Raw genomic sequence first — 21,186 nt, forward strand, 5'->3', positions numbered from 1 at the left:
CTTTAAGGTGAAGTTAAGTGAGTTACAGACAGAAATAGCAAAATTATACTAGTGGGGACCTTTGATATTTTATGTTGGTTATTGCCTTTTTAGAAATAAATACCTGGGGCAGCCAGGTGGCACAGTGGATAGAGCGTCAGCCCTGGAGTCAGGAGTACCCGAGTTCAAATCCAACCTAAGACACTTAATAATTACCTAGCTGTGTGGCCTTGGGCAAGCCACTTAACCCCATTTGTCTTGCAAAAAACCTAAAAAATAATTAAATACCTGCTTTACACTGTACATTAAGTACCTCTTTTCTTGCTCTCATTTTTGGGGGGGACCCTAAACTTGGATCAAAAAGTAATGTTGACCTCAGGATGCTGAGGGCAAGGAGCTTAATGAGCCAATGAATACAAGAGAAATGTCCTGATCTCTCTAGAGACAGCTCCCTAGAATTGAAACTGGCAAAGGACCCCATGTCTGGTATAGGACAGGGAAAGGCAAGTACCTTACTTAGCCCCTAGACTCCTAACAGTATTTTTGTGGCAGAACTCTTTGTATGGCAGGAGATGATGGGAAATCAAAAGGGTACAGAAAAATGTGTTACTTTGCTGATTTTAAGAGGCAATGTGGTGTTACAAAAAGAGCTTTGCATTGAGTAATTATCAGTCCCATGATATCTGGGACTGACTGAGTTTTGAACCTTCTACTCATTATCTCTTTGACCTTGAACAAGTCACAGTTACTTTGACCTTCTTGCTGTTCCTTAAACAAAATGTTCCAAGTTCCTACTCTGTATTTTCACTGGCTATCCTCTATACATGGAATTCTGGCCCTCTTTATATCTACCTCCTGGTTTTCTGAAAGATCCAGTTAATAATCTCATTTTCTACAAATAGCCTTTCTTGAACACCCTTAATTCTAATGTTTTTCTTCAGTTTACCTTGTATATTGTTTCTAAACTGTTATTTGCATATCTCCCACATGACTGACTTCCTTGAAAATAAGGATAATGCTTGTTCCATATAGTAGCCACTTAATAAATGCTTAAAGATAGACTTAATGAATTTTGGTTTTCTCATCAGAAAAGCAGGAATGAAATACCTGTGGCATTTACATGTCTATATATCTGACAGGTTAGAGAAGTACAGCTGTGAAAAGTTTTGCCTATGAATGTTACTATTTAATAAATCTCTGATCTCATCTATGGGCATTCTCCCTCTCTTCTTTTACAAATGGCAACCTACTGACATGACACTCTTTCATACTGAGATTCTTATTTATATATTTTCATAAAGCTCCCCAGAGGAACCACTCAATGCACTGGAGATTTCATCTAGCTTTTCTGATATTTTAAGAAAATGAGTGTAATACATGCTGTCCAGGGGCAGCTAGGTGGCACAGTGGAGAGAACACCAGCCCTGGAGTCAGGAGTACCTGGGTTCAAATCCGGCCTCAGACACTTAATAATTACCTAGCTGTATGGCCTTGGGCAAGCCATTTAACCCCATTGCCTAAAAAAAATAAAAACAAAAAACAAAAATACTTGCTGTCCATCTAACATCCTTAACATTAAAAAAAAAGGATTCATGTTTTAAATTCACTTCAATTTCTGGAAATAACACCACTCTCCTCATTGTATCATATTGCTTTCCTTAAGCCTTCTCCTCCCTCTCACCTCCTTCCCTAAATCTGTAACAAAGAAAACTATTGGATATCATGAGCTTGCCTGACAATGTATGTATACACTATCCTGCCCTAGTAATCTCCTTCCTCTATCCCAAGAGGAATGAAGGAATGATAAAGGAGGGAGGTATATTTGGTTGTTTTCTGCCACCATAAATGGTTTTTGGGTTTTGTTTTATTTTTTGTATTATGCAGACCTTTATTTCCTTTGAATATCACCTTATCTCCCTACATGTTTTGCCCCATCCTCTGTTCCAGTCAGGCAAAACATGGATTGTATCTTTTGTAACATTTCTCAAATAATCATTGCTAATATTCTGACAACCACAATGTATCTTCCTTTTGTACTTTGGGTTGTCTGCAATTATGTTTCTTCTGAGGTCATGGTGTTCCACAATTTGTAGTCACATAGTTTCACTGGGAGAATACTATTATTAAAATGCTTAGCTCTTGTAATGCCAAACAGCTTGGGGTCATTGAAAACACTATGAAGTTTTTCAAGTTTCTCTTATTATCCATCTGTAGCACCTATTCTAGATAAATATATTAATGGACTTTCCCACTGGGGTGCTAGACCAACTGCTTGCCATAATTTGGCCTCTATGCATGCTTTATCCTTTTTGCTTTTCTTAATTTGGATGGCAAAAACAATCTGTTTTTGAAAAAGCCACTATGGATCTCCCTGAAAGTTTTCTGCAGTCCCAGGCTCTCAATAAAATCAGCAAAATGTATTTGCAAACAGTAATGAATGAATAAATGAAAGACTATGACAGTGGCAGGCTGGCCTCAAAATGAGAAAGACTTGGATTCAAGTCCCACTTTTACCAATCTTAGTTATATGACCCTGGGCAAATTGCTTGTCACTCCAGGTATCTCTCTTGAGACTTTAAATTCCATAGAATGAGTTCCTTATGCTAATGGAATTACAGGTCCAGTTTCTATCCTCTAAGTCTAACAGCTTGCGTAGTCTCTAGCACAAAAAGCTAACAATAGTTTGCAATTTGCAAGAGTAGTGGAAAGGGGGGGGGTGGTTAGGTGGCACAGTGGATAAGAGCACTGGCCCTGGAGTCAGGAGTACCTGAGTTCAAATGTGACCTCAGACAATTAATAATTACCTAGCTGTGTGGCCTTGGGCAAGCCACTTAACCCCACTGCCTTGCAAAAACCTAAAAAAAAAAAAAAGGTTTACATTCTAATAGGAGGAGGCAATGCATATGGCATTTTGAAGAGAAGTGATTAAAGATTGTGTTTGGGTAGAGCCTAAGGCATTTCAATGACATCCTCTTTATGTCATAAAACAAAAGGTTTAAATTTTTCCCATGTTAAGTGATAGAAATGGTAGGAAGACAAGTTGGGTAAAGTCTAGTCAATTTATGGTGCAGAATGGCAGCTTGAAGTCAGATTGAAGTATGATTAGGAATCTAGAGTGGTTAAATAAAAGAGCATCATTTGTATAGCCTTTCCCTTGCAGAGGAAATCTCTTTTCTATTTGAACTCTCAGTGGAGCATATCCTCCACCACATTGATAAAAACCATGAAAACACCTGGAAAGTGGGATGACTCATTCCTGCTCACCCTTACAATGGGATTGTGAGCATTTAATGAGGAACTTTATAATGTTGGACCCTATAAAACATTTTTATTAAGAGAAATCACACTTATTAAGAGATACACACATATATATTTAGAGACTAAGTTTTCTTATCTTGTCCAAGCTGGACATTTGTCCAGTGCCACTGATCAGCCAGGAAGCTCAACCAGCTCTCTCTTTAGATGACTTGGTGCCTCATGCCCACATCCAGAGGGACTCACCATTTTGGTGTCCAACTCAGTGTGGTAGATACCCAAATGCTTTAACCCTAATACACTTCTGAGCTCCTGCGCTCAAGGACAGATTATACATTTAACTAGGGTCTACCCCAAAAATGTAGAATAGATTCTTTTTGCTTTGCATCTTTAATTAGAATAGACTCTTTGGAGAGCTTGAAGTGTTTTTTAAGGACTGGCCAAGATTTTCTTTGTTGTAAGCAACAGATATCTGGTTCTGGTTCATTTTTTTTTTTAAGATTTTATTGGGGTGGCTAAGTGGCATAGTGGATAAAGCACTGGCCCTGGAGTCAGGAGTACCTGGGTTCAAATCTGGTCTCAGACACTTAATAATTACCTAGCTGTGTGGCCTTGGGCAAGCCACTTAACCCCATTTGCCTTGCAAAAAAAAACCTAAAAAAAAGATTTTATTTTGAGTTTTACATTTTTTCCCCTAATTTTACTTCCCTCCCCCCACCCTCACAGCAATTTGCTAGTCTTTACATTGTTTTCATGGTATACATTGATCCAAATTGAATGTGATGAGAGAAAAATCATATCCTTAAGGAAGAAACATAAAGTATAAGAGATAGCAAGATAGACAATTAAGATATCAGTTCTTTTTTCCTAAATTAAAGGTAATAGTCCTTGGTCTTTGTTCAAACTCCATAGTTCTTTCTCTGGATACAGATGGTATTCTCCATTGCAGAAAGCCCCAAATTGTCCCTGATTGTTGCATTGATGGAACAAGCAAGTCCATCAAGGTTGAACATCACCTCCATGTTGCTGTTAGGGTATACAGTGTTTTTCTGGTTCTGTTCATCTCGATCAGCATCAGTTCATGCAAGTCTTTCCAGGCTTCTCTGAAATCCCATCCTTCCTGATTTCTGATAGAACAATAGTGTTCCATGACATACATATACTACACTTTGCTAAGCCATTCCCCAATTGAAGGACATTTATTTGATTTCCAATTCTTTGCCACCACAAACAGGGCTGCTATGAATATTTTTGTACAAGTGATATTTTTACCCCTTTTCATCATCTCTTCAGGTTATAGACCCAGTAGTGATATTGCTGGATCAAAGGGTATGCACATTTTTGTTGCCCTTTGGGTATAGTTCCAAATTGCTCTCCAGAAAGGTTGGATGATTTCACAGCTCCACCAACAATGCAATAGTGTTCCAGATTTCCCCCAACCCTTCCAACAATGATCATTATCCTTTCTGGTCATATTGGCCAGTCTGAGAGGTGTGAGGTGGTACCTCAGGGAAGCTTTAATTTGCATTTCTTTAATAAGTAATGATTTTGAGCAATTTTTCATGTGACTATGGATTGCTTTGATCTCATCTGTAAATTGCCTTTGCATATCCTTTGTCTGGTTCACTTTTAGGTGAGCTTAGAATTACAAGTAAAACTGTAGACTAATAGGAATCTAGAAATAGTTGTGTGGAGAGAGAAAAGTCTTGCTAGGGATGGGGACAAGGATCTGGGGAGAACTACAGCCAGCAAGAATATCCTAAACACCCCTTACCTTGAGGAATACATATAATTATGATCTAGTCCTAACTTCCACCACTGATTCTATGTGATCATAAGCATCCTCTACCAAATGAAAACAAGAATATGTATTTGCATTCTCTCGGATAATTTTTCCAAGTTCCAGATTTTCTATAGCCAGTTTGCATTTTTGCAACTCCCACAAGGTGGCACTATGGAACTTTCTGCAAAGCAGTGTCAGAGGTATGAAGGGTGTCTTCATGTTTCTCTCATGGTGGTGCCTTGGATTGGTTGGGATCTTGCTTATTAAACCAGCAGGCTACTCCTGCTGAAACTACTTCCTCAACATTATGAGGACTTAACAGTGAATTGAGTTTAGGACTACTAAAGTAAGGTATGACCTACTGTAAGCATGCATGAAACCAGCAAGGAGTCCTGTAAAGTGTCAAGAAAAAAGTCAGAGCTAGTCTTTACAAAGCAAATCTCAAGAAAGGTAGATCTAGGGGCGACTAGGTGGTGGCTAGGTGGTGCAGTGGATAAAGCACCGGCCCTGGAGTCAGGTGCAGTGGATAAAGCACTGGCCCTGGAGTCAGGAGTTCAAATCCAGTCTCAGATATTTAAGAATTACCTAGCTGTGTGGCCTTGGGCAAGCCACTTAACTCCATTTGCCTTGCAAAAACCTTTAAAAAAAAGTAGATCTACTCTCAGGTAAGAATGCTGATTCTGAACTTTATATCTGGTTGGTACATCTGGTTTGGTCTGGATGAGTTAATACTTAGGAATCAACAAAAAAATTGGGGAGGGAGGCTTTTTCTTTTTCTAAAAGTTTTGCTCATGCCTTTTTTTTGTACACCACAATAATTTTTTCACATAATTCCCTTAAACTATTAAATAATGAAGCAAAATGAACTGACATAGCCATTGTTTCTGACAGTGTATGCAACATGTCATACCCTCCATCCCTTACCTCTGTTTTTATCATCTCGTCTCTGGAATTGAAATTGTTACTTACAATTAATCATAATTCAATGGGATTCTTCAAGCTTGAGATGACATTAATTCATTCATTTCCTCCAAAGTCAGAAGGGTGTGATAGAAGGAAGGCAAATAGCATCAAACATAGAGATGTGGGTTTGAGGAGCAGCTTTGTAATTGGATTACTTTATTTTTTGGTCAGGTCTGGGCCCCAGTTCCTCTTTCATGGGGGGGCAACACTGAAATCAAGTAATATAAGAAGGGAGAACTCTGTAAACTGTACATTTCTGTAGGCAGGGAGCATCCACTATTCATGGGAATGGTAGAGGATGGGTTAACATTTCTCCTATTCCCTTGCAAGTAAATTAAAATATAGGGGAAGCTTGAAAGAGAAGAGTTAGGAGAGGCATAATTGATTGTTCTCTTCAAATACCTTAAAAACTGTAATTTATGTAGTGTTTTTTTTTTGTTTGTTTCCATTCTATACATTGATTGAAATTGAATGTGTTGAGGGATGGCTAGGTGGCGCCGTGGATGGAGCACTGGCCCTGGAGTCAGGAGTACCTGAGTTCAAATCCAGCTTCAGACACTTAATAATTACCTAGCTATGTGGCCTTGGGCAAGCCACTTAACCCCATTTACCTTGAAAAAACCTAAAAGAAAAAGAAATTGAATGTGTTAAGAGAGAAATCATATCCTTGAGGAGAAAATATTAGAGATAGCAAAATTATGTAGTACATAAGACACTATTAAAAAAAACTGAAGGTAAAAGACTTTTGTCTTTGTTTAGACTCCATAAATCTTTCTCTGGATACAGATGGTATTCTCTGCCACAGGTATTCTAAAATTGTCCCTGATTTTTGCATTGATGGAATGAGCAAGTCCATTAAGGTAGATCATCATCCCCATGTTGCTGTTAGAGTGTACAATGTTCTTCTGGTTCTGCTCATCTCAGTCAAGATCAGTTCATGCAAATCCTGCCAGGCTTCTCTGAATTCCCATCCTTCTTGGTTTCTAATAGAATAGTGTTCCATAACATACATTATACCATAATTTGTTCAGCCATTCCCCAATTGATGGACATTCACTTGATTTCCAATTCTTTGCTCCTACAAACAGGGCTGCTATGAATATTTTTGTACAAGTGATGTTTTTACCCTTTTGTATGATCTCTTCACTGTATGACTGACTTAGCAGTGGTATTGCTGGATCTCAAAGGGTATGCACATTTTTATTGCCCTTTGGGCATAATTCCAGATTACTCTCCAGAAAGTTTGGATGAGTTCACAGCTCCATCAACAATGTATTAGTGTCCCAGATTTCCCATATCCCTTCCAATATGTAGTGTTTTACTACAGACAAAACACTTCCTTTGGATAAATCTGTGATTTAATAATATTAAACATCTATTGCTTGCAGCTGGTCTCCTACTGGGGCTACAAACATGTTAGTTACTGACCTCAAAGAGCTTACAATCCAGTTCAGAGAATGGAGCAGTATTAAAATTAGAGAATAAAGGGAGGGCAAACAGAAGGATTGTGCAAGGAAAGAATCCCTTCTATTGGGGGTAGGTGGAAAATCGGGAAGGATGATAGAGTAACTACTAAGTGGCTACTATCTGAACTAAACCTCAAAGGAAGGGAAGGATGCTAGCCATTAGAAATGGGAAGGGGATGAAAATGAAAAGAGACAGGATAAAATGTGGGGACAGCGAATGGTTTGGTTTTGCTGGAGCATAAAATCTAGGAAATAGTACTAAAAAGACAGATGACATATTTAAAGTGTTTTGAGGTTTTTCCAATCACTTTATATGCATTATTACTTAATTTGGTGTCTGGGACACAAGGGAGGTAGGTATCTGGGATCCAATTATCCTTATTTTACAGATGAAGAAACTGAGGCTCAGAGTTTTGACTTGCCCATGGTTGCATAACAAGTTAATGGAAGTGCTGAACTTTAATTAATGGACAAGTGAGCTAACATTCACATAGCATTTTAAGTTTGCAAATAAGTCTTCTGACTTCCTAGGGCAGTACTCTTTCATCTTTTGCCATTCTCAAGTGATTGTGAAGTTTTATAATTAATAAGACCTTTAAATGAGAATCAGACTCCTGGATCCTATGACAAAATTCATTTCATGAGTAATAACAATCAAACTGTCTTCTAAGTTGCAAGATTTTAGAACTCTAGTCCAAATCCTTTATTTTCCACAGAAAGAAATCAAGGTCTGCAGAGGAGAAGGGATTTGCCATAAGTTAGTGATAGGAGTAGGAGGAAAATTCAGGTTTATGAACTCTCAGACCAGTGTTCTTTTCTACTTCATGAGAGTGACTAATCAGTTTTCTCCCTGGAGTAAAACAAACTGTTGCCTGCTTACCTGACCAAGGCATCAAAGTGTTCTTGTACATCTGAAGTGTCAAAGACATAGCCTAAAAAACTCCCAAGCATAACCTGAAAAAGATGAAAATATAGTTCCTATTATTTTTCATTGTGTTTATATAGTAACTGAAAAAAGAATATGTCGATAGCGTGATTTGTTTTTTTAAGTCAAATGTGGCCTGGTGAGATCCTTATGCACAAGTTATTGTTCCTGATCCTATTTAGCAGGATATCACCACAACACATGATGTGCTTTAAATTAGTTAGTACATGATACAGAAATTCTAAATATTAATGCTATTTTTTTAGTTTCATACCACTAGAACTTAAAGTTACTCAATGACATTTTCAATAATCCAATATAATAAATTTTTATTAACTGCTAGTTGTTAAGGATATAAAAACAAAAGGAACTGCCACTCTATCTGGATAATGGGTGAGAAGTTAACATATAAACAGATAATTATTACTTAAGGGAGTGATTTTTTTTAAAAAATCTTGATCTTAAAAATCTTTGATTAGCAAAATAGGCCAAATTTTTTTCTTAAGTAACCCTGTATGAAGAGGGCTAAGCTCCATATCTAGATGGTAACTCAAATCTCAAAACTTGTGATCAAAGTGGATGAAGCATTTCATATGACTAATGTTTGTAATCTGAAAATTACATCTGGGGTACAGACTACAGAATAGGCATAAAACCTTGGGCAATCAGTTCAAGTCTTTGAGGGTTTCTTCACATGTAAAATGGGCCACAGGGTTGCAAAGAAAGTGCTTTTATAATAAAATGCTATAGAAAAGAGTTCTATTATTGTTCACAACTCTCCTGTGAGCCTATGTAAGTAGGAAACTAATTCTCATTTTACAGATGGGAGAATTGTGACTCAGATGATTCCAAGTGATTTTTCAAAGATCACTCAATAAGTGGCAGATCTAGAAACAGAAGTCAGGTCAGTTGAATCTAAAACCAGTAGTGGTTGTCATTTCCAGTGCTGACATTCACAAACTATACACCATCCACCCTGCAACAATGGAGAATAGACAAACAAAAGCCAAGTCTATACATATCTCATTCTGCCTGCATGGCTTACCACTTCTTTGCTGAGAGAAGAAATTCCTATTTCATGAGCAGTCTCCTGAAGTCAATATTGGTTACTGCCATAAATCAGTTTTTTTGCTTTGTTTTTTACAAGGCAATGGGGGAATAAGTAGCTTATCCAAGGTCACACAGCTAGGTAAATATGAAGTGTCTGAGGCTGGATTGGAATTCAGGTCCTCCTGACTTCAGGGCTCCTGTTCCATTTACCATGCCACCTAACATCAGTTTTGATGGCCTTCAATGCTGTTTCTCTTTTAGTTGTCATTGTGTAAACTATTTTCCTAGAAGTGTAAACTATTTTCTGATTATTTTGTCAGCTAACACAAATCTCCCCAAACTTCTTTAAATTCTTCCTGGTATTTTATATACAATGATATTCTATCATGTTTATATACTACAGTTTGTGATCATTTCCCAGTTGATGGGCATGTTTTTCCAATTTTTTTTGTTACCATAAAAAATATGGCTTTCCGCTGGCTCTGCCACATTCCAGTGAGTTGCCAAAATGACAAACACAAAAGGAAAAAGGAGAGGGACTTGATACATGTTTTCTAATATGGTGTCATCCCTCTGGCTACATATATGCGCATATACAAGAAAGGTGATATTGTAGATATCAAGGGTATGGGCACAGTTCAGCAAGGAATGCCCCACAAATGTTACCATGGCAAGACTGGACGAGTCTATAATGTTACACAGCATGCTGTAGGCATTGTTGTAAACAAACAGGTTAAGGGCAAGACTCTAGCCAAGAGAATTAATGTGTGTATTGAGCATATTAAGCATTCTAAGAGCAGAGATAGCTTCCTGAAGGGAGTAAAGGAAAATGATCAGAAGAAGAAAGAAGCCAAAGAAAAAGGCACTTGGGTTTAACTAAAACGTCAGCCTGCTCCACCCAGAGAAGCACACTTTGTGAGAACCAATGGCAAGGAACCTGAGCTGTTGGAACCAATCCCCTATGAATTCATGGCATAAATGACTTAAAAAATAATCAATAAAAGATTTCTTGAATTTTGGGAAAAAAAATATGGTTGCTAGTATTTTTGTATAGGTATGACTGTTCCTTGTCTGTACCTCCTTGTGGGAATATGTTCAGTAGAATTACTGGGCAAAATGTTGTGTATAGTTGAGTGACTTTTGTAGTATAGCTCCAAATTGCATTCTAGAATAGCTAGATCTGGTGGTCTTTTCAGGACATCATATTTACTTCCAATTCATTTTAACTTTGAAAATTTCTTTCTCATCTTGATGCAAAGTATTCTGTAGTCTGATTCATTTCTCACTTAGCACACTGCAGTACACATAGTAGGCCTTTTGCTCATCTGTTCTTCCTTGAACAGATTATCTTCATATGAAACCCCTCTCCCTTCCTTAAAGCCCAAGTCAGGTGCTCCTTCTTCCATGAAAGCTTCCCAATCTTCCATCTCCCTCCCTGAAGTGATTTGTCCTTTCTCAAATTTCTGAGATCTTTGCCTCTAGCTTCTCTTTGTACTTATCTCACTTTCCCTTACATCATGCTTATTTGTATAGAAACCATTTCCCCTTATTAGATTGCATATTCTTTAAGAGCAGGAACTGATGGCATATTTGGGGGGGGGGCAAGGCAGTATCTCCTGTTTTTAACAAAAATGTCTTGCATGAAGTAGACACCATGTCTTATCGGACAGATTGAAATCTTGCCTCAGCTATTGTGGGTCCATCATTTAGCCTCAGAGTCTCAATAGTTCACTTTTAAAGTGGAGAAAATATTCCTACTCCCTTCCTCCCAGGGTTTTTGTGAAAGGTGCTTTGAAAACAAAACTTTTTATCATAGGGCATTGTATTTATTAAAAGTCTTGAATGAAAAAATTCAAACAGAATGTTAGTTCTTTGAGGGTGGGGTGTATTTTTCATGTTTGGTGTTTTATCTAGTGAATTGTACACTATTAGTGCTAATAAATGCTTCCCGAATTGAAACTGAATTATTTCACTTCCTCTTGAATGACCCAATGTCTTTTTATCATAGTTAACATTTTGATAAAACCTATCCTAGGTTACAGGACCAAATAACTTCTACTTACAGATGGCACTAGAAGTTTTATTTCTTTTTTTTTTTTTGTAAGGCAACGGGGTTAAGTGGCTTGCCCAAGGCCACACAGCTAGATAATTATTAAGTGACTGAGGTCACATTTGAACTCAGGTACTCCTGACTCCAGGGCCAGTGCTCTGTCCATTGCGCCACCTAGCGGCCCCAATGAGACACCTAGCTACCTCACTAGACAATTTTCAATGTGCTTTTCTCATACAACCCTGTAATATGAGAGGGTAAATATTATTTTTCCTATTTTATGGATAAGGAAACTGTGGTTCAGCTATACAAATGGGAAGTATTAAAGCTGGACTTAAACCTAGTAGGTCTTCTGACTCCAAGACCAGAACTTTTTCCACTCACCAGAAAAGACAAGTTATTGGTTATTAAAACTTGATGAATCATTGCAAGTTTTCAAAGTAAATAGATACTAAAATTTACATCCTAGCCCTCAGGCTTCAAAATTTAGGCCCCCTCCCACTCCTCATTTTGAGAATCATTAAGCAGGAAATGCTTGGATTGTAATAATAATAATAATAATAAAATGGACTTTTAGGGTAAAAGCATTAACTATTTAGCTATCCCCAGAATTAGGTGGTTAAGAATCTATTCTAAGAATGGTGCTGAAATAGGTCACCACATGGAAATGTTCCTGTGTTTGTCTTCAAGTCACCAATTGAAAAAAAATTGGAAGCTATTATTGAATGGAAAAAAAGACCAAGGCTAGCAAGAGTACTTGAATTTATTTGAGAAAAATTTGTTTTCAATTACATATAAAAACATTTTTAAAAAGATTTTGAATGCCAAATTTTCCTTTCCTTCCTCCTTCCCTTACCTGAGATGGCAGTTTGACATAAGGTTGTACATATGCAGTCATGCAAAACATATTTCCATGTTAGTCTTCTTGTGAAAGAAAATACAGACCAAAAAAAAAAAAACCTCAAACAAACCACAAAAAAAAGTAAAAAACTTCAGTCTTCATTAAGTATTCATCAGTTCTTTCTCTGGAGATGGATAGCATTTTAATCCTTCAAAATTGTCTTGGATCATTGTATTGCTGAGAATAGCTAAGTCATTTACAGTTGATCATCATACAATATTGCTGTTAATGTGTTCTCCTGGTTCTGTTCACTTCACTTTTCTATCAATTCATATAAGTTACCCCAGGTTCTTCTGAAAATCATCCACTTCATAATTTTTTTAATAGCACATAACAATCATATACCACAACATGTTTGGCTATTCCTCAATTGAGGGACATTCCTTCAGTTTCCAATTCTTTGCTACCAGGAAAAGAGCTGCTATAAATTGTGTTCATATCAATCCTTTAAAAAAAATGGGGGGGGTGATGTAGACCTAGTAGTGGTATTGCTTGGTCAAATAGTATTCTAGCCCTTTGGATATAATTCCAGATTGCTCACCATAATGGTTGAATAAATTCTTAACTACATCAACAATACATTCATTAGTGTCCAGTTTTCCCACATCCCCTCCAAGGTTTGTCTCTTTCCTTTTCTGTCATGTGCACTTTGTCATATGTTTTAATGTTTATATTTCCAATCAATAATGATTTTCATATGACTATAGCCTTGAGTTATTTGAAAATTGCCAGTATCCTTTGACCATTTATCAGCTGGGGAATGACTCATATTCTTATAAATTTTGACTCAGTTCTATTTGAAAAATGAGTGTTTCTCTACCTGAGAAACTTGTTGCAAATTATTTCCTCTAGTTTTCCTTTTTAATCTTGGCTGCATTATTTTTGTTCATGCACCCCCCCCAAAAAAACTTTTAATGTAATAAAAATTTTGCTGTTTCTTGTTTGACCAGAGATTTTACCTTTATCCTTATGTTTGATAGGTGAACTATTCCATGTTTCCCTAATTTGTTTACAATATCTCCCTTTATGTCTAAATCATGTACCTATTTTGACATATTTTGGTATACACTGCAAGATATTGGTCTACACTAATTTCTGCCAAATTGTTTTCCTATTTTCAGTCAAATAGTGACTTTTCAACCCAAAAGCTGGATTCTTTGGGTTTGTCAAAAACCAACTCTACCTACCATTACTACCTGCTATGTATTGGGAACACAGGTCTATTCTACTGTTCGACCACTTTATCTCTTAGCCAGAGCCAGATTGAAAATTACTGCTTCATAATACAATTCAAGATCCGGAAGGTTACTTCCTTCATATTAAAAAAAAAATCCCTCGATATTCTTGAACTTTTGTTATTCCAGATGAATTTTTTCTGGATCTATAAAAACTTTTTGGTAATCTTATTGGTATGACACTGAAAGTAAATTTAGATAAAACTCATTTTTAAGCTTGGCCTGCTCATGAATAATCATTTTTCCAATTGTTCAGATCTATGTGAAAAATGTTTTGAAATTATGTTATGGTTTTGGGGTTTATTTTGGCAGGTAGGTACCCCTCCCAAGTACTTTTTATTGTCTAGTCATTTTAAGTGGAATTTTTCTATCTCTGGCTGTTGGACTTTGTTGGCGATATATAGAAATGTTGACTTATGTGGTTTTATTTTATATTCTGGAAATTTGCTGAAGTTATTTCAACCAGTTTTTTTTAGTTGATGCTCTGGATTCTTGAAGTATGTTATCTACAAAGGATGATAGTCTTATTTCCTCGTTGCTTTATTCTTATTGCTTCTAATTCTTTTTCTTATTGCTATAACTAGTATTTTGAGTGTAGCATTGAACAGCAGTGATAAGGGGTATTCTTGCTTCACCCTATTTCATTGGGAAGGTTTCTAGTTTATCACCATCACAGGTAATGCTTGCTGATGGTCTTAGCTACTTACCATTTTAAGGAAAGTTTCATCTATACCTATGTCTTCTAGTTTTGATAGAAATCAGTTATATTTTGTCAAAAGCCTTTTCTACATCTATATTTTCTACATCATATGATTTTTGTTGGTTTTGTTATTGAAATGATCAATGATGCTGAGTTTTCCCAATATTGAACCATTCCTAAATTCCTAGTATAAATTCTACCTGGTCAGTGTATGATCTTTGTGATTTATTATAATCTCCTTGCTAGTATTTTAAAAAATTTTTACATCAATATTCCTTAGGAAAATTGGTCTATATTTTTTTTCTGTTTTCATTTTTCCTGGATTAGGTATCAACACAATATTTGTGTTATGAAAGGAATTTGGTAGGATTCTTTCTTTCCCTAATAAAGTTTATATAGTATTGTTATTAGCTGTTCTTTAAATATTTGGTAGAATTTACTTATGAATCCATCTGGTTCTAAGGAATTTTGGGAAGTTCATTGAAAGCTTATTCAATTTCTAAAATGGTATTATTTAAGTATTCTCTTTCTTTTCTGTTAATCTGGGTAATTTATATTTTTGTAAATATCCATTTCACTTAAATTGTCAGATTTCTTAGCACATAATTAGACAAAATAGTTCTTTAATAATTCTTTAATTTTAATAGGTGCTTTAATTTTATCTTTAATGGTGATGGGTTCACTCTTTACATTTTTAATACTGGCAAGAATACTTGAACTGAGGAAATGAAAGAGGCAGTTCTGGAAAGAGGAAAGCTTGGGCTCCTGTTTGGGTCAAAGCCAGGAAGGTAGGGGGAGCTATGTGGATCTACATGGTCATTTAACAGCATAATGACCAGAACAGGCTTAAAATGGAAGTCAGGAAAGGTTTATAAGAGATGATTCTAACTGTGAGAATGTAAATTTCTTTTACTAAATCATAAATATCATTCAAATGCCACTGAATACAAGTATAATACAACTCTCGAGAAACGTCTTTAAGTCCACCAAAGAGAAAGATATAGTGATGGAAGCCAGCAGATCTTTATTAACAATAATAGAGAGGAGTTTTAGGGAAGCATGCTATTGGTTTAAGTGTATCAGACTTAACTTTTGGATCTATTTAACAACTTTGAAGAATCTGTGGATGGCACGTAATCATTATCTCTAAGTAAGACAGGTTGAATTTAGAGATCCAAATTAGTCAGTTCTAAATTATCTACATCAAGGAGAAAATTTTGGACAGTTCAAACTTTATTGTTTTTTCAATTCATTGTGACAAATGTGATATAGTGACAAAAGCACAGGATTTGGAATCAAATGGAGGGAAATCAGAATAAATCTTGTATTCCAAGTGTGACTTTGGCCAAATGACTTTCTTTCTCTGGGCCTTGTTTTACTCATTTGTGAAAGCCTCTGAGTTGGAGGATCTCTGAGACCCATGTCTCACTTTCTATATGCCCAAAGCTATACTTGATGTTATGACGATGTCTGAGAGGGGAAGACATAAAAATAAAAACACACTAAATGATATTAAGTACCATATATGATTAAATGAAAAATGAGTGTTACTGACAATAAAATGTTGGTTTTCGGTAGGAAGGGCTATGAGAAGGATCATATAATCCAGGGATTCTTAACCTGAGTTGTATGGGCAGGTATCAGATGGATGAACTTGGATTGAAAAAAAAAATACATTTATTTCAATATAATTGTATCTTTTGTAATCCTATGTATTTTATTTTATGCATTAAAATATTATTTTGAGGTGGCTCTGGGTTTCATTGGACTGATAAAGGGTTTCAAAAAAACACAAAAATTTAAGAACTCTTAAACTAATAAAATTCCCTCATTTGATAGATGAGAAAATACTCTACAAGATGAAACTGATTTGTCAGAGTTTAACAGTGAATTAGAAAAAAAGAGTTCAAATTTTTCTTTCTCATTCTCCAATATTCCTTCTCCCCATTTCAAAGTAGATACAAAAAAAAAATAACACTTCACTCTGGACCATAAAAGATGAATTCTTTCTTTAAACTGACCTCTTACATTTTACCCTCTCTGGGAATGGGGAAGGACATTCTCAGAACAAACAACTTATACAGTGTACCTATTTTATGGACAAGGAGTGATTCTCTTGGTGATCATACATTGATTTTGGCTTAAGGATACCCAAATAATTATTTCTTATTGGTGCCAAATAATTATTTCTTATTGAGGTCTTACATTAGGTTTATATTCCATGATCTTCCTACTCCAGTCATCATTTAAACTGATAAAAATCTACTAAATTTCACTCCCCAATACCACCTTAGTCTAATTTAATATTTAAGATTGCCCTGAGAAAGCAAGACTACTTATTTGGACTTTGGTTGTTTCTAAGGTTCTGAGTGCTTTTAGATTTCAGGGTCTTTAAGGAAAAAAAAAAGACAAATCACCCTTTCCCTACAGGATCTGCTATAACCTTTACAACTGGCACAGGTTTCAGAGAATTACTAATATGCATCTGAGGGTCTCAAAGTGTTTGGGAAAACCAAATTATGCTTTAAAATAATTTGAAGAGGCAACTAAGTATGATGGTGGAGGGGTGTTAACCCTACAGAGGAAGCCAGACCTGGATGACTGTTTTGCACACCTGAACTGTTACTCTCATTTAATGACATTACATAGCTTTCTGTTCTAAAAACTACATGCACACTTTTTCTGTTGATATTACTTGGTTATTTTGCTCCAGCCCACTTCCCCTAGAAGTGGTATTTCCTATAGAATCCAAGGTCACAAAAGCAACATGAGGTCCCTCTTCTGGTCTGCACTCCCCCACCCCCATTCTCTCTGACACCATTGAGGCCCCTCCTCCACTGCTGTCAGTGAAGGCTTCTTGGCTCTGTTCCCATTTCCCTATTTGGATATGAATGTCACTTAGCCAGTTTGCCCAGATGTGTTCCCAGACCCGGGAAGGGGCACGCCTTGATGTAAGATGTAATCATTACTCACATGGAAAGGAAAAAACATCCCTACATAGGGCATAGACCCTTCTTTTCCTTCTTCATGCCAGAAGTCTGATTCCCATCATCCATCTTGGTACTGTGCTGGTCCTGGAGCCGAGAGCCTATTCTTCACCAGATGACATCTGATTCAGATTCTCCCAGAATTCACCTGACCAGATGGGAGGCTTTGTTCAATCTGAATGTGTGATTTTTCCTACCATGCTTAAGATCTAAGGGGATACCTTAGACCATCATTTACTTTAATGTTTCTGCTTTTAGGAAATCAAAGGCAAAAATAGTCTACTTCTCTCCAATCTGATCCTGCTCTCTCATTTGTTTATCAACCTCCTGTAACTGGATGGAACTACATTTTTCCCATTCCCTCATTTCTGCCTGATCAAGTCCTATTTCTTAAAGGAATTCTCAGTTTCTCCCAGGTAGAAAAGATTACACACAGCAGCTACCTGTTTGTTGCTCTGAATGACATTTCTAGGAGATTATCTGGAAAATGTCAAAAGAAGACCTAACTCAACCTCACTGACCCCATCTCCTAAGCTCTGTTGCCTTAGGTTTAATTTGGGTCACTTTTGTTTTAACTACTCTAGCCAAGGGTCTTTCACCCTCTTCCACAGTCTTGGGTATGTATGAGTAGGTAGAGGCTCGGTTGGACATGGTTAAGTACTTCAGTTTTATTGTAAGAGTTCTGCTGCTGCCTGAGAGGTTTCAAAGAGTTTTTAAGTTCTCAAAAGACTTCATGAAGTCCTATTATTTTTCTTCCATTGTTGGGGCAAAAATATTAGGAATCATATAACTTCAGTCAGAAGGGATAAAAAAGGTCTTAAAAGACCATCATTCTAGTCCAGTGCCTAAACGGATAAACTGAGTCCCAGAGAGAGAGGAGAAGAGTGTTGTTCAGAATTTGAACCTGGAAATAGAGAATAAGGGAACAATCAGAAGTCCTTTTTTTTTAAGGTTTTTGCAAGGCAATGGAATTAAGTGGCTTGCCCAAGCCAGCTAAGGTAATTATTAAATGTCTGAGGCTGGATTTGAACTCAGGTACTCCTGACTCCAGGGCCAGTGCTCTATCCACTGTGCCACCTAGCCACCCAACAATCAGAAATCAAAAATCCTATCAGCCCAGGCTTCTTATCACTGTGACATCTTTCTACCACATAATGTTTCTTCTGAAGGAGATACAGTTTCCATCATCAGACAATTCTGGCTTTCTAGGTTTTTACTATCATAGGAGCAAAGAAACAGAAATCATTTTAGAAACCAACTAAATGAATCCTCTTTCTCCCCATTTTGCAGAATGACAAAGTGAACCTAGGCTAAAGCTGAAATAATCTGCCCAAAGTCACAAAGGAACTAGAACTAAAATCCAGGTTCTTTGACTCCAGATCCTATGCTCTTTCCACTACTCTGGGGTTACTTATCTCATAAAGGGACTATCTTTGAATGCAAGGAAAAAAACTTGTTTCACTATCTATCATTCTCAAACTTCATTATTGCCTGAGCCCCAAGCCCCTCACGGTAAGCATTCCTGCTCCTCCGGCTCTCTCTTCCCCCAGTTAACCAACATTAAGTGCTAACTTAGCATACAAAAGCACTGCTGGGCGCAACAGAGAGGACCTGAGTTCGGCGGAACATTTGTCGGAACCTGGTGTTGGACCCCGATGGGATTTTAATTATTGTCTCTAATCTCTCCTCCTACAGATGGGGAAACTGAGGACCTCCCCCTTTCTCCTGTTTGTGTGTAGCACTATGAGATAAGGCACACACCATTCTGGTTCCATCACCCATCCCGATAATAGGGCCTGGTGGGGGTTTTTTCCCCAATTTTTTTTTAACATTTAGAATTGCTCCTCCGCTTTCCTGAGGGGAGGGGGAAGGGGATTTGACATGAAAAGGGTGGGGGTGTGAGGAGCGCGCAAGGTTTAAAGGGATCGGTTTAGTTAGGGGGGAAATTTGGGGTATATAAAAACGGGGTGAGAACGGGGCGAATGCGGCCAGGCCGAGGCGATGGTCTGGGGAGGGGATAGAGAGGAGGAGGCCGAGGGTCCCACGAGGGCGAGACCCGGGCTGAGGGGCTTGGTGGGGGATGAGCCCCGGGGCCCCCGGGCTGGGGAGGCCCAACGCGAGGGTCCCGGGGTCTCCGAGGAGTCTCGGGATCGTCTGGGCCCGGACTGCGGAGAAGCCAAGCCTGCCGGCTTTCCCGGCGGCCCTCCCCAACCCAGGCCGCCTGGGCTCGGCCCAGCCGGCGCCAACCACCACCCCGCGCGCGCGCCCCACCCCCACCCCCCTCGGCACCGCCCGCCCCTCCCCCCACACCCACCCGCGCGACTCCCAGTCCACATCGCTCTCGCCTCCTCCGGGTGCATTGTGGGTGGGGCGCCCCTGCTGAGCACTGTAGGGAACCCCCTTTGCCCCGGACGACCGGCCGCCCTCAAGGGTCGAAGGGAGCTCAGTCTCGGAGATTGACGCTCTCTTCTTGACTCCGCCTCTCCGGCGGGCGAGGTCTCGTATTGGTCCGGCGTAGACCGGGTCGGCGTGCTGTTCTGACCGACGATTGGCTGGCCTGCCCGCCCGTCACGCGTCGGGTTTGCCGGCTCTCGCCCCTTGGGCCTTCATGGCCTCTGGCGCGATCAGTCGGGCCAGTCGGGCTCGCTTCTCATTGGTCGCTGACGACTGTCGATCTTGAGCAGGTTCGGCACCCTTCGGGCGTAGGTCTCGTCCATTGGGCAAACGCCTCGTTCTCATTGGCCGCGTGCCTTGCCACTCAGGCACACGTACCGAAACCCGGAAGTATGGGAGGTGAAATCTGCCTAGCAACCGGGGAAGCCGGGCTGGGAAGCGGGTAATTTCAGTCTGAGGAGAAACCGGGAGTCCCGAGGAGGTGCCAGCTTCCAACCTCTCCCCTCCCCCCCACCTGCCTTCCGCCCCCCGCCTCCGCGGCTCCGTGTGCAGTCGCGGAGGCTCCCCTCCAGGGACGGTCACCTTTCCCTCACTCCCGCATCTCCCGCCCCCTCCCGCTCCCTCCCCCCGCCCGGTCCCTCCGCACCCCTCGGCCGGGCTGTCCGGAGCGCGCGCCCCCGCCGCGGGAGGGGGAGTGGTGGACGACACGGGGACGGCGGCGGCGCGCAGCGCGTGGCGTCCCCGAAGCGCGCCCCCGGCTTCATCCCCACACAGCCCGCACGACACACGCTCCGGCCGCCGCCGCCGCCGCCGCCACCTGAAGGAGCCGCCGGGACCGTCCCGCCCTCCCGGCTGCCCGCCCCAGGCCGCCGCTGCCCTTCGGAGCCGCGCCGGAGGCTCCGAGACAACTTTGGCTGACGGGTGAGTGACTTGGCCGGCCCGCCCGCGGGGGGCCCCGGCGGGATTCCGAGCCTCCTGCCCGGCCCGGCAGCCCGGAGGGGCTGCGCTCGGGCCGGGCGGGGAGGGGGCTGCGCGGGCCGGACCGGAGGCCTCCCCTCCCCCCACCCCGGCGCCCCGCGAACGTGCCCAGGCTCGCCCGCTCCCCTCCCCCCTCCGGGCCGTGCCCCCCACGCCCTGTCCCCCGGGGCGCCGGGCCGGTCGGGCGGGGCGGGGCTGGGCGGGTCCTCGCCCCTCCCCTGCGCTCCCCGCGGAGGGGGAGGGGGCGCCGGGCGGGCGGCGGGGGCTGGCGGGGCAGGTGCGCGGGGGTGGGGGTGCGGGGCCGCCCCCCCCCCGGGGCAGAGGGCTGCTCCCGCCTCCTGCCGGGCTTGGGCGCCCTCCTCGCGCGGCCGCCGCCGCCTGCCCGCCGCCGGCCTCCGGTCCCCGGGACTTCCAGCCGCGCAGAGCCGCGGCGCCGCGACAACTTTTGTTTTCTCCGCCGGACTCTGCAGCTATTTGCGGGAGGGAGTTTTAAAGCCCTTGTGGGAGGGCGGGGGAGCGG

At 40.4% G+C, this 21,186-nt stretch overlaps 1 protein-coding gene and 1 long non-coding RNA gene across 6 annotated transcripts in view; one reads left to right on the plus strand and one right to left on the minus strand.

Annotated features, from left to right (window-relative positions):
* On the minus strand, nt 1–20,190 carry LOC141500760 (uncharacterized). 4 transcript variants are annotated; one of them, XR_012472028.1, is made up of 4 exons: nt 19,609–20,190; nt 17,281–18,198; nt 8,327–8,400; nt 1–6,602 (listed from the first exon to the last, which is right to left on the minus strand). It is a non-coding gene; the product is annotated as an uncharacterized LOC141500760 (long non-coding RNA). The 4 variants fall into 4 exon arrangements; XR_012472026.1 differs by having other exon boundaries at nt 1–7,058; XR_012472025.1 differs by having other exon boundaries at nt 1–8,400; nt 19,609–20,188.
* GATAD2A (GATA zinc finger domain containing 2A) overlaps nt 20,120–21,186 on the plus strand; it is a 254,017-nt gene continuing 252,950 nt past the window's right edge. Inside the window, exon 1 of one of the 2 annotated variants that reach the window (XM_074204205.1) lies at nt 20,120–20,609. The gene's annotated coding sequence lies outside the window, so the exon portion shown is untranslated. The remainder of the gene's footprint in view (nt 20,610–21,186) is intronic. The other variant, XM_074204204.1, reaches the window with a different exon arrangement.

Source organism: Macrotis lagotis, chromosome X (genome assembly GCF_037893015.1).
Source record: "Macrotis lagotis isolate mMagLag1 chromosome X, bilby.v1.9.chrom.fasta, whole genome shotgun sequence".
NCBI lineage: Eukaryota > Metazoa > Chordata > Mammalia > Peramelemorphia > Peramelidae > Macrotis > Macrotis lagotis.